Source organism: Leuciscus leuciscus (assembly GCF_965113295.1).
Source record: "Leuciscus leuciscus genome assembly, chromosome: 10".
In the NCBI taxonomy this organism is placed as follows: domain Eukaryota; kingdom Metazoa; phylum Chordata; class Actinopteri; order Cypriniformes; family Leuciscidae; genus Leuciscus; species Leuciscus leuciscus.
The window spans coordinates 8,000,773-8,012,468 of NC_138734.1; the positions used below are offsets into that span (position 1 = coordinate 8,000,773).

At 38.1% G+C, this 11,696-nt stretch overlaps 1 long non-coding RNA gene across 3 annotated transcripts; it reads left to right on the plus strand.

The window, feature by feature from the left end:
- Positions 1 to 4,281: 4,281 nt before the first annotated feature.
- On the plus strand, positions 4,282 to 9,345 carry LOC309508584. 3 transcript variants are annotated; one of them, XR_014209574.1, is made up of 4 exons: positions 4,282 to 4,351; positions 4,758 to 4,848; positions 5,030 to 5,143; positions 7,748 to 9,345. It is a non-coding gene; the product is annotated as an uncharacterized lncRNA (long non-coding RNA). The 3 variants fall into 3 exon arrangements; XR_014209575.1 differs by lacking the exon at positions 5,030 to 5,143 and having other exon boundaries at positions 7,500 to 9,345; XR_014209576.1 differs by lacking the exon at positions 5,030 to 5,143 and having other exon boundaries at positions 7,515 to 9,345.
- The last annotated feature ends 2,351 nt before the right edge of the window (positions 9,346 to 11,696 follow it).

Genomic DNA, 11,696 nt, shown 5'->3' on the forward strand with positions numbered 1-11,696 from the left:
CCTCTCCAGCTAACGGAGTTGAATTCCGATAGCAGAATTCAGTGATGCGCATTGTTTTATACAGTTCATATGCCTGGAGAAAAACCCTCTCAAGTTAAAGTCAATCATGACTCATTCGAGTGGGCGTGTCTAACCGGACAAAGGAATCTTCCCGCTCGAAAAATCTCGACAGATGATTTGCCCTTCACGCAAAAGGAGGCGTACACGAGACACTGTTAAAAGTCCGAACCTTCAGTTTAAACTCTCTCTCAACTCTCAACGCAACTCAACCCTCTTCTGACCTTCTCCTCCACGCGCAGCGCTTCCCAACGCAACCAGCGGGACAGGCCTTGGCTTCTCCTCTGGACGCATGCCCGCGTCATGTAGAAGCTGCCGTTCTTTTTGCAACTAAGTTCCTACACGCCTTTCCCTTCCACAAGGGAAATGATCTGAACTTTCTCGGTAACGTTAAATTCAAGTGAGCCTTTACATCGTCTTGCGAAACGACCCAAAAGACGAAGCTAGACGCAAACCAGCCGGACACGCGCACACACGCCTCTTCAGCACCGCACTGAAAGAGCACAGAATCTTGCAAGTAACGTAACTCTCTAAACGCTGATTTCAGGTGTCCAGTTCTTAGGTCTGTGAATTAAGTTACCCTCTATCTCTTCTCTCTGTCTTTCTGTCTTTCTGTCTTTCTGTCTTTCTTTCTTTCTTTCATTTATTCTGACCATGCGATGTTTTGTTTGGTTAAATGTTGTCTGTTTTACTGTTTGCATTTTTACGTACGTTTATATTGTAGCTCATATAATCTCTCTAGTGTACATTTATTAAAAATTCATTTATACTTTAACTGTCTCTGTGTTTGAAAACCCACCTTGTAAGTCAATGAAACTAAAAGATCTAAGCTACAAGCTCGATATCGACTACCTTGAGTAGTTTTAATTCATAAACTCAGGAAGTTATGTTCGTGGCCAGAAGATAAACTTTCTTGGAGTTTGTAAACAGGAAAACTCCTTCTTAACTGATAATCTTACATTTATTCGCTGGACGAATGACTGATGTCGAGATCAGTTACAGAACGAGGTATTTCCGAAAATTAATAAAGTAGGGGAGAGCAGGGGCGAAAGTACCATTTTTCAGAAAAACATAATTTGAAAAGATGATGTTTTAGACAGAGATATATTTTTGCTGTGGTCAGTCACTCACAAGTGTGGTCTATCAATACCAGGTGGTATTTTGTAAAAATGTAGAAGGACTTCAGTATAATTTCACTTTGAACTTAAGACTGCTCATGTTACTTTCGACCCCGTCAGTTGGGACGAAAGTAACACACAGGTGGGTCAAAAGTAACACAACAATATACAAGCTAGATTGTTTGTGTTACTCTTGTTTTTTTTGATTAGCCTAAATATACCTGAGTATATGACCTTGTTAACATGTAACTGCAAACATATTTTGGCCTTTATATTTGCAAAAAAAAAATTAATTTACATTTTCATTTTAAATTTCAGTTTCATCAATGTTTCAAATAACCCAACAGTACAAACTTGAATTCTTTAGAATATTTTTTTTTATTGGCAATGTCAATCTATTTTATAAAATGTGTTTTCAACATGAACAATATGAAAATTAAATTAAATTACCATAATATAAATTCTCAACATAATGTAACAATAGTCATGTTTCCATCAATTTTTTATGCATAAATTTAAAATCTGCATTAAAACATCAGGATGGAAACCCTGCAAATACATAGGTGGAGGTGGAAAAGCTATAAGGTATGGCTAAAACCTAAATGTGACTAAGGTAAATGGAATGGTGACAGAAATCAGCTGATTTAAATGTGAATGCACTCTCTTAAACATCTGGCTGAATCAGACCTCTATCTGTCTTACTGACCCTCACTCTTGCCATGTTCTGTTGGTATAACATGACATAAACATGTTTTAATAAATGCTGCAACACAGAGAAAGTCACCACATTAGCAGCGCGACAAAAGAAACACTTGTTTTCACTATAGCGGGACAAAAGTAACAAGTGTTACTTTCGTCCCGACAGGAACTCCTGACGTTTAAACCCGATTTACTTTTATAATGAAAAACTCTAACAAGGCAAACTTCAGGATGTGTTACAGCACTCGATAACATGTAGATTGATCATTACTGTTTGACATGAAACGAAAAACACATCTTGTAATTAGAAAAAAAGTACCGCTTCAGTAATTTACTTATCGAACAACAGCTCCGTCAAGGGTTGCGTACTGAACGTGCTGTCATAGCTTGAAATGCTAATATAGTCAGGGCTCTGAGAAAATCGCTTTGTTACTTTCGTCCCGCGTTACTTTCGCCCCGGTTCTCCCCTAATGTATATGCGATTTATGAATTATGACCATGAGTTATGATTAGTAATATTTCCCAAATTCCCTATATTCTTGAGCTAATTTGCATTGACCCAGAGTCGTTTACGTTACAACGCTGAGGGCCAGAGTAAACCATCACTGCTTTAAATAACGCAGAACATAAGCTGACCTGACTGTCCATTAAACAACTTCATTTGAATGGTTTGTGTTTTTTGTTTTACTTTCAGACCAGCACTGGAGAACGCCTGACAATGGGATGTTGAAACTTCTTCCTCTGGTTGAGAAAAAGCTACACCACATCAGTGATCACATCTTCTGTTCTTCAACTGAACAAACTGTTTAGACGAGGAAGAAGAACACGAACCTGATAGGGACGTACAGGGAAGAGCAAGAAACCAGTTTAGCTGTGATAATGAATCATTATTTTCCAACACAATATCAAATCTGTTTTCTGTAGGTGACTGAATATGATTCTCTGGCACTCGTTTTGTGGCTTCAGCAGCTGTGAATGGATTCATATGATGTTGACGTATTTTTGAAGACACATTTTTATTTATCTTGAATCTCATTTTTCTTTATGCTACTTTATCAACTTTATGCTTTGTCCTCCAATAAAGTGTTGTTTAATAAAGTATGGTGACTATTGTGTATTGAAAGTGGTGTTTGGTACAGTAAATATAAATTTTTATTTGAGAAATTTTAATTTCTTAAGTTTAATTAGTTTAAAATAACTACATATAATTAATAACTTCTAAATAACTACATATAATTAAAAATAATAATAATTAAATAACTGGCCTGTTGGAGTATGCTTTTACTTCTACAAAAAGGGCAGATTAGGTACCTAGTCTTATTTTTTATTGCATAAATTAATCAGATGATTTAGATTAATTCACAAATAACACACACGTAAATGCGGTGGACAAAAAATAAATAGGGGTGCACTATCTAAGCTTTCACATTGCCTTTTAAGTCTAGTAATTTACATAATCATAGCAGATGCTTTTGTCCAAAGCAGCTTTAAAGGAGAACTTGGTAACTTTTTTAACTTAATAAAACTGTCTAGAATTCATTTGGATGGTTAAACAACCTGTTCTGGTGATATTGGTGACTTTCCCCGCTGGAAAACCAACCTTGCAACTTGGGGACTACCGTCCCGGCAAGATAGAAATTGGAAGTCTCGTGAGAAGCGAGAACGAGCGCGAAACACAAATTGCTTTACGGCAATTCGACATAAACACACACGCATGTATGATGTATTACCAGATGACCCACCTCGGTAGACATAGCTCCACACGATACAGTTGGCTTGCTCCGATCAAAACAAATGCACATGAGCAGCGGTAGAGAGGGGGAGGAGGCCGCCGCAAGTGAGTTTTTTTACGACCGTGTTGTGAAATATACGCCCCCCCACAGCTGTAGGGGGAGCTCGTGGGGAAAACATGCGACAACAAAAGGAAAAATCAGCGAAGAAGTGACTAGAGTTCGCTAGAGTTGCCGAGTTCACCTTTAAAAGTGAGGAAAACAACGAAACCGTTATAAAGATAAAATAATAGGCTACATAGATACGTTTCAACCGTTTTTAGAAACACACACACAGTGTGAGCAATGTTCTTATTAGGTGTTTACGCGTTTGTCACAGAAACGATAAATATTTAATCATAATCACGACAAATATTAGAGAAAAATACAATATGATGTATGCCAGCATCTTGCGCATCAAAACAAACTTGTCCTTCCTCCATCACGGTTGAACTCGCACTAGATCCAGCAAGGGTGAGCTAGAACTCTAGCTCCTCCCATTTGACTCTGCATCGAGCATTGGTCAATGACGTCACCCGCCTATTACGTCTCGTCTTTCCATTGGACTGGTTATACACGTGCTTCACGACGCAATCACGGAGGGCGTTCCCACCGCGTCTCGACGCAGCTCGAGTTCCCTTGAAAGGGAAGCTGATGTTTCGCCATGTAATCAGACAGTCGATTCCTAAGTTCCGATACAAAATATTAGTAAGTATTTCAAAGGAAACTTTTATAAAACCGTAGACAGGAATGTGTGTACTAGCTACTTGATGGAAAAGATGGAGGAGTTTGTGAATCGGTTGGATATCTAGACTAAATTTGGATCAAGGGGACTTTTTATGTCTTGAGGCCCTTTACAGGTGACGTCCACATTAATACTTTTTTTCTGAAAGGACGTGTTTGACATTTTTCATCCTGTAGTAAAGGAACGGGGTTTCTTTTGTGTATCGTGCTGTAAGTTAGGCTATGTGATGATTTTTCAAATTACTTTTTTGAGTGAACGCATCGATGTCATTATCTATTTACCTCCAACTCTCATGATCAGATCATTGATAAAGATGTTTAATTAAGTTTAATTACTTTAGTTTTGTGTTTGTTCGTCATTTACATCCAGTGTCAGTGGAGATCAGACTGTTTCAACTGTTCAGCTTCATCATGGATGACAGACAAACATCCAGAGATGAAGATTTTTCTCCAGTTTGCAGGTACTTTAAATGAATACATTAAATAACCCTTTATAGACCCATAATAAAAGAGATGTCTGTTTTAAATGAATTTCTTGAAAACAATGTCTAAACCCTCCTCAAGTGCTTTTCATCCAAACAGTATGAAGATCTTACATATGATGATTATCATCAAAAACTAATTAAATCTGTTCTGTTATAGTTCAGTTCAGCAGGAGAGATCAGAACCAGCGCCCAGCTGTGTGTCTTTGAGGAGTGACGGGTCTATGGATTATCCAATACATTTTAAGAATGACAATACACAGACTGATCTCAGGTAGGCTACAACATTTCTTAAAGACATGATTAACATTTTAATATTATGGTGTTTTGTATTTTGTATTTATGATATTCATAATAGACATTGTCTTCACCTGATGCAAGAGAGACATATCTATGAGTGTTCCAATTTCATGGCTTGGAATCAGATAAATAGCATTTTATTGAAAGAGATGCTTATAATATTTGAAACACCCAGCTTTTGTGGTCATTTTAAATGGACTGCAGTCCTTTTTGTTTGTACCTGGGCGTTGTGGAATTGCAGGTAATGTGCAGCAGTGCTGCTGTGGCCTTACATGTATATTCAGAGCTCAAAAAAATACCCTATTCTATATTCTGACCTCAAACCCATTATAACCTCCTCCAAAATGACTCCTCCAAAAATGACCAACAGATGGTATCAATGTAATACAATTAAAGGGGTCATATGACGGTTCTAAAAAGAACATTATTTTGTGTATTTGGTGTAATGCAATGTGTTTATGCGGTTTTAGGTTAAAAAACAAACAAACTCATTATTCTACACATACTGTACATTATTGTTGCTTCTCTATGCCCCGCCTTTCTGAAATGCGTTGATTTTTACAAAGCTCATCGTTCTGAAAAGCGCAGCGTGCTCTGATTGGCCAGCTAGCCAGTACATTGTGATTGGCCCAATAACCTTAAAGGGGTGGTATAATGCTCCTTTCACAAGATGTAAAATAAATCTTTGATGTCCCCAGTGTGTGTATGTGAAGTTTTAGCTCAAAATACCCCACAGATATTTTATCCTTTTACCTCACACAGACATGCACTGAAAATGTCAATGTTTATGTTCAAACCAGAGTCAGACAATAATGGAGAGACTCAAGAAGTGACAACATGTAGAATGCAACAGTACATTTCTGAATGGTTAGTTGATGAATTTAGCTTATGTGTTATCTTCTATTCATTGATTAGCATTTTTTAAGGACTTCAACATTACACACTAACTAAAGTTAAAAAAGTGAAATCATAATCAACCACCCCTTCAAGCGTGTGACGGAAATGTCTCGCCCCTTACCATATTTGGAACATCAGCTCCAGAAGCAATAATGGCAGTAGGCCGCTGTCGGTAGCCTAAAAGAGGCCTAGAAATAGGGTTTCGTTCCACCAAGTGGGGCACTACCTACTTTTTTTTATATTTAACATCAGAAATATATAGAGATTCCTTAGGAAAAAGTTCTCCACACACAACCTTGCAGTTTTTGAGAAAAATGATGCTAAAGGTGCCCATTTAAAAAAAAAAGGGAAACCATAGGGAATTTTGCACTTTCAAACCTGTTTATCATATAAACCCAAAAATGCCGAATTACCACTTGAAATACAAAATAAACCAGTTTGAAATGTGTGATATACCTGAAGTTGCTATCTAGGGACAGTAAACATTATAAGATTATCAAGAAAATTTCTAGTGTAGCATTAACATTCTAATTACTTCTCATTATGTTGTTCCAATTCAAAGGTAATATTTGAGGTAAAATCTGAATAACAAATAGAATTAAGCCAAAATATAATAACAGACTATAAGCTGTAAGCTATAAGCTGCCAACTCTCATGCATTCACTGTGAGACTCACGCAATTGACACTTTTCACACGCTCTCACGCCACACATCCATTTTCTCACGCACAGAAAAATCGCGAAGCAAAGAGGACACGGAGACCGACAGACAGAGCAGGTCAGCCACGCCTTCCTAAAACTCTTCTTTCAAACACGCCCCAACAAATCTAGGTCAGAGAGTGGGGGCAGAGTTTCATAAATAAATTTATACGCAAAGAAAGAAGGCGTAACTTTTGTTCTCGCTGTATTATTGTTGCCGCCAGCGCCGCCTTGTCGTAGAGACACTGTGTTTTTCGCTGCGAAAGCCAAACTAAATGAGTTTGGCCTTCCAAAAGAGGACACAATTAGAAAACAATGCTTAAACTTTATTTACAACTGTTCCAGAACAGTACAACTAAAATATTCGACTGTGTGCTGCACAATTTTCGGAGGACTGTTTCCAGACCCTGCGAGAGTACAAGGCAGGCTGTGCACAAACACAAAGCTGATTCTAAAAAGTGGGGCAATTCCATATTTGCATGTACATTCTGGCGCTTCTGACTCACACACAGCCTGTAAGTATGTTTTCATATTTTAAGAATTTTCTACTGACTATTCAAAAATCTCTTTCATTAAAATATTTAAATGTCTTTAAGAAATGTTATAGCCTACCTGAGATCAGTCTGTGTATCGTCATTCTTAAAATGTATTGGAAGACCCATAGACCCGTCACTCCTCAAAGACACACAGCTGGGCGCTGGTTCTGATCTCTCCTGCTGAACTGAACTATAACAGAACAGATTTAATTAGTTTTTGATGATAATCATCATATGTAAGATCTTCATACTGTTTGGATGAAAAGCACTTGAGGAGGGTTTAGACATTGTTTTCAAGAAATTCATTTAAAACAGACATCTCTTTTATTATGGGCCTTTAAAGGGTTATTTCATTTGGAAATATGTTCAGATGATATGGTCCCATGAATTGTCTGAGTAGAAACAATGTCGTAACTTTTGTTCTCGCTGTATTATTGTTGCCGCCAGCGCCGCCATGCAAAGATGATCGCTCATCTTGGACATCTGCATTTTCCGGATCAGAATCGAGCTCGAATTGATAAGGTAGTTCTGACATGATCACCTGCCATTATTGCTTCTGGAGCTGAAGTTCCAAATATGGTAAGGGGCGAGACATTTCCGTCACACGCTTGAAGGGGTGGTTGATTATGATTTCACTTTTTTAACTTTAGTTAGTGTGTAATGTTGAAGTCCTTAAAAAATGCTAATCAATGAATAGAAGATGACACATAAGCTACCTAAATTCATCAACTAACCATTCAGAAATGTACTGTTGCATTCTACATGTTGTCACTTCTTGAGTCTCTCCATTATTGTCTGACTCTTAGGCCGCTGTACGTGAGCTGTATCGTTCAGTTTCGTTCCGACAAACGGGGCACTACTTTTTCTTTTGCTCAATATGTTCAACGTAAATAAAAGGTATCCAAGCAAAAAGTTCTCCACGCATTATCCTGCAGTTAATGAGAAATTGTAATTTATTGGCGCACTATATTGACTGCGTATTGAGACATATAAAACTGTTGAGATTGATTTTCAACCAATCAGCATCGAAAATGTAAGTAGGTCCCAGCCGAAATCAAGCCAATATCACTACGCACATGTAAACATGGAGGAGGACGTAAGCAGCGCATCTTCATCTGATAGCGGCGATCAAGCTCGATTAACACCCGTAAAGTGTATTCTTCATGTCGGAAAAGATGGTGGGAAAGGTCCGCAGCCCTTTACTGAAGTCCGATGGGGAAAAAAATCAAGCAATGTGCGTAGGAATGGCTCAAAACGTCGGACACTTCAGCTATTGCTAATAAACATGTTTCCCTCCTGGACAAACCGGTCTCTGATGTCCCAACAACTACGGGTTTCACCCGGCCTGCTATCTGCGTTTTATAGACAAAAAAAAACGTTTTATTTTTATTTGCAAAAAAAACTTGCATCACAATAAGTGTATTGTGATTGTCAAAACATTTTAGTAACTAAACTGAATTTTATTAGGTTTAGTGACAACATGTTACAATGTTTATATGGTACAATTTCTGGAAAGCTACTTTTTTTTTTTTTAAACAAATTTCTTGAAACAAATGTCACGATTTCAATTCAATTCTTGCGATTTGATTTAATATTGACTCATTTGGATAAATGTTAGGTACACAAGATAGGCGTTCATTTTTCTCAAGAAAAAAAAATACATAGGCTAGACAGCCCTATCAGCTGGTAGTAGGCCTATTATTTAAGGTTAAAAATAACTCAAATTAAATATAATGCGTTTTTATTATAATAACAACTTTATTTAATGATATAAGTACAAATATAATAAATATGTAATATAGTACACATATTTAGCAAAATACTCTCTATAGCTCTTTTTCTAGCCAACTAACGTGCCTATATTATGGTCATTAAATGGCTTTCCTGAGGTAAATGTTATGTGACATAATTGTTCTCCAGCTGTTTTATTGACCCCTTTGTTTGATTGATTGATCGATATTATGTATGAAGAATATAGGCTACATTTTGGTAAGCTGTACTGTTTCTTTCAACATTGTTCATTCGTGTTTATTTACTATAGCTAGTAGAGATGATCGGGTCACGTGCCGCTAGGGATCTGTCACGTCACAATTACAAGCACCAAAACGGTATTTATTGTTTGAATTTCGTAATAAAATTGACAGAATCTAAGAGCTGAGATTTTTTTTCATATCATAACTAACAGGGCCGGATTCAGCCAGCCCCACTAGGGGGTGCAGGTAGAATATCAGGGGGGGCAAGTCATTTAACGGAACATTTAAATTTGACAAATATAGTGATTTGATTTTATATTGTGATATATATCGATATGGCCAGAAATGAAAAAATATATTGTGAAATGAAAAAATCCTATATCGCCCAGCTCTAATCTATCAGCTCCTTTGATCCATTTGATTTGTCTTATCAGGTTTTATGTTGGATGCCCTTCCTGACACTACCCTCTGCATTTACCCGGGCTTGGGACCGGCACAAATAGGACACTGGCTTGTGCCCTGTTGAGGCTGCATTTATCTTTTTTTTTTTGTCTGTCTGTTTGTCTTCCTGTCTGTCTGTCTTTGTCTGTCCTTTCGTTTTTTATTTCAATCTTTTTTATTTCTTTTTTGGGGGGGTTTTGTTTTCATTTCTTTAGCTCTGTACACAGCATGGCTTATATCAGTCATTATAGCATCAGTCGTCTGCTTTTCTGTGCAAAAGTCCTAACAAATGCGTCCATATCTAGACCTGTTGTTATGGCCTTCTCGTGAGCCAGAATTGAGGCTGCATTTATCTCTTTTTTTTTTTTTATCTGTCTGTCTTCCTGTCTGTCTTGTCTGTCTGTCCTTTCGTTTTTTATTTCAATCTTTTTTATTTCTTTTGGGTTTTATTTTTTATTTTTTTTATCCGCAACAGCCACGGATGGGCTGGGAACGACGGGGGCTGCGGGTCTTGTGCAACTAGAACTAGGTGTACTGGTACTGGACTGGGCACGGGGGTTAGAAATTGTAGCGAGTCGAGGAGCAGTATCACCCGACGAGCCGGGTGATTCGGTCTCTGCTGCAGCTAATGCCCTAGCAGCCTCGTTGCTGCTGCCAGTGCTAGCTTTAGCAACCAGAAATCGGCGCATACTCGACTCGTCACTCGGTGCAAATTACAAGAGAAAGCGATAGAGAGATATGGAGGGAATGAGAACGCTTACAGAAAGAGTAACCAAATAATTTCAGTGACTGACGGCGAAGGAAACTCAAAACAGGGGCTGAGCTCAGCTGACGACAGTGTGTCTGCGTACTCCGCTCTGCAGTGACTGACTGAGACGTGAAGCTCAGCAGGTTCACCACAAGCCGGTGAAGCGACTGGCCACGCCCTCCCTATGCATCTACCAATCAGTAGCTACTTTGAATGAGGGATAGAGAGCAGAGAGCGCTCACTCTGACCATTTTTCTTGAAATATTTTTTAAATTTGGGATCTTTACATGCCATCACGTTTGGGGGGCAGTCACGGCATTTGGGAGGGCATTGCCCCTCCTTGCCCATGCCTATATCCTGCCCTGTTCTGACCTCTGCGAGAGTGGTTAGATGAAGTGGACGGACGTCCAACATCTGGGTTCTGCTTCGCCCTCGTCCCGTGAGCCTGACCTGTGGACACAGAAACAGAAAACTCAGAAGACAGAGATGGTAAATATCCAGGACGATCCTGGCTCTGTGTCTGGGTCGGGTCTGGCAGCGGCAGAGGTGGACAGTAACAAAGTACATTTATTTGAGTACTGTACTTAAGTACACTTTTTGAGTATCTGTACTTTACTTGAGTACTATTTTTTCTGGAAACATTTTACTTTAACTTCACTACATTTGAAAGACAAGTATCATACTTTTTACTCCACTAACGTTACATTTATGTCAAGGTCCTTGAGTAGAAAGTAGTTGGATTCTGACATCAATCTGACTTTCATTTTCAATGTTGGGTTTGGTCTTTTAAATGCTCATTTTGTCATTGTTTTGGAGCACACTAGCTTATAACAGTGGCTGACATATTCATCCTAAAAGCCAAAACTCTTTAAATAGGGCACTATTTGAGGGAACAGCCCGAAACTATTGTGGACGTTATTGAGAGCACTTATTCAATCTCACATTCAATCCCACTACAGGAACTGTGTTCTAGAAATAAATGATATATTGATATGAGGGTGGGTAGGTAGGCAGGCATAGATTCAGAGGCATAAGGTACTGTAAGTATTACAAACAATAATAAAACAGTGCAATGACATTTACTTTTTACTTTTGATACTTAAGTACTTTTAAAAACAAGTACTTCTGTACTTTTACTCAAGTAAAAATCAGTCTTTTCAACTTTTACTTGTAACTGAGTAATATTTGACCAAAAGTATCTGTAACTTACTTTCACTCAAGTAAGGAAATTGTG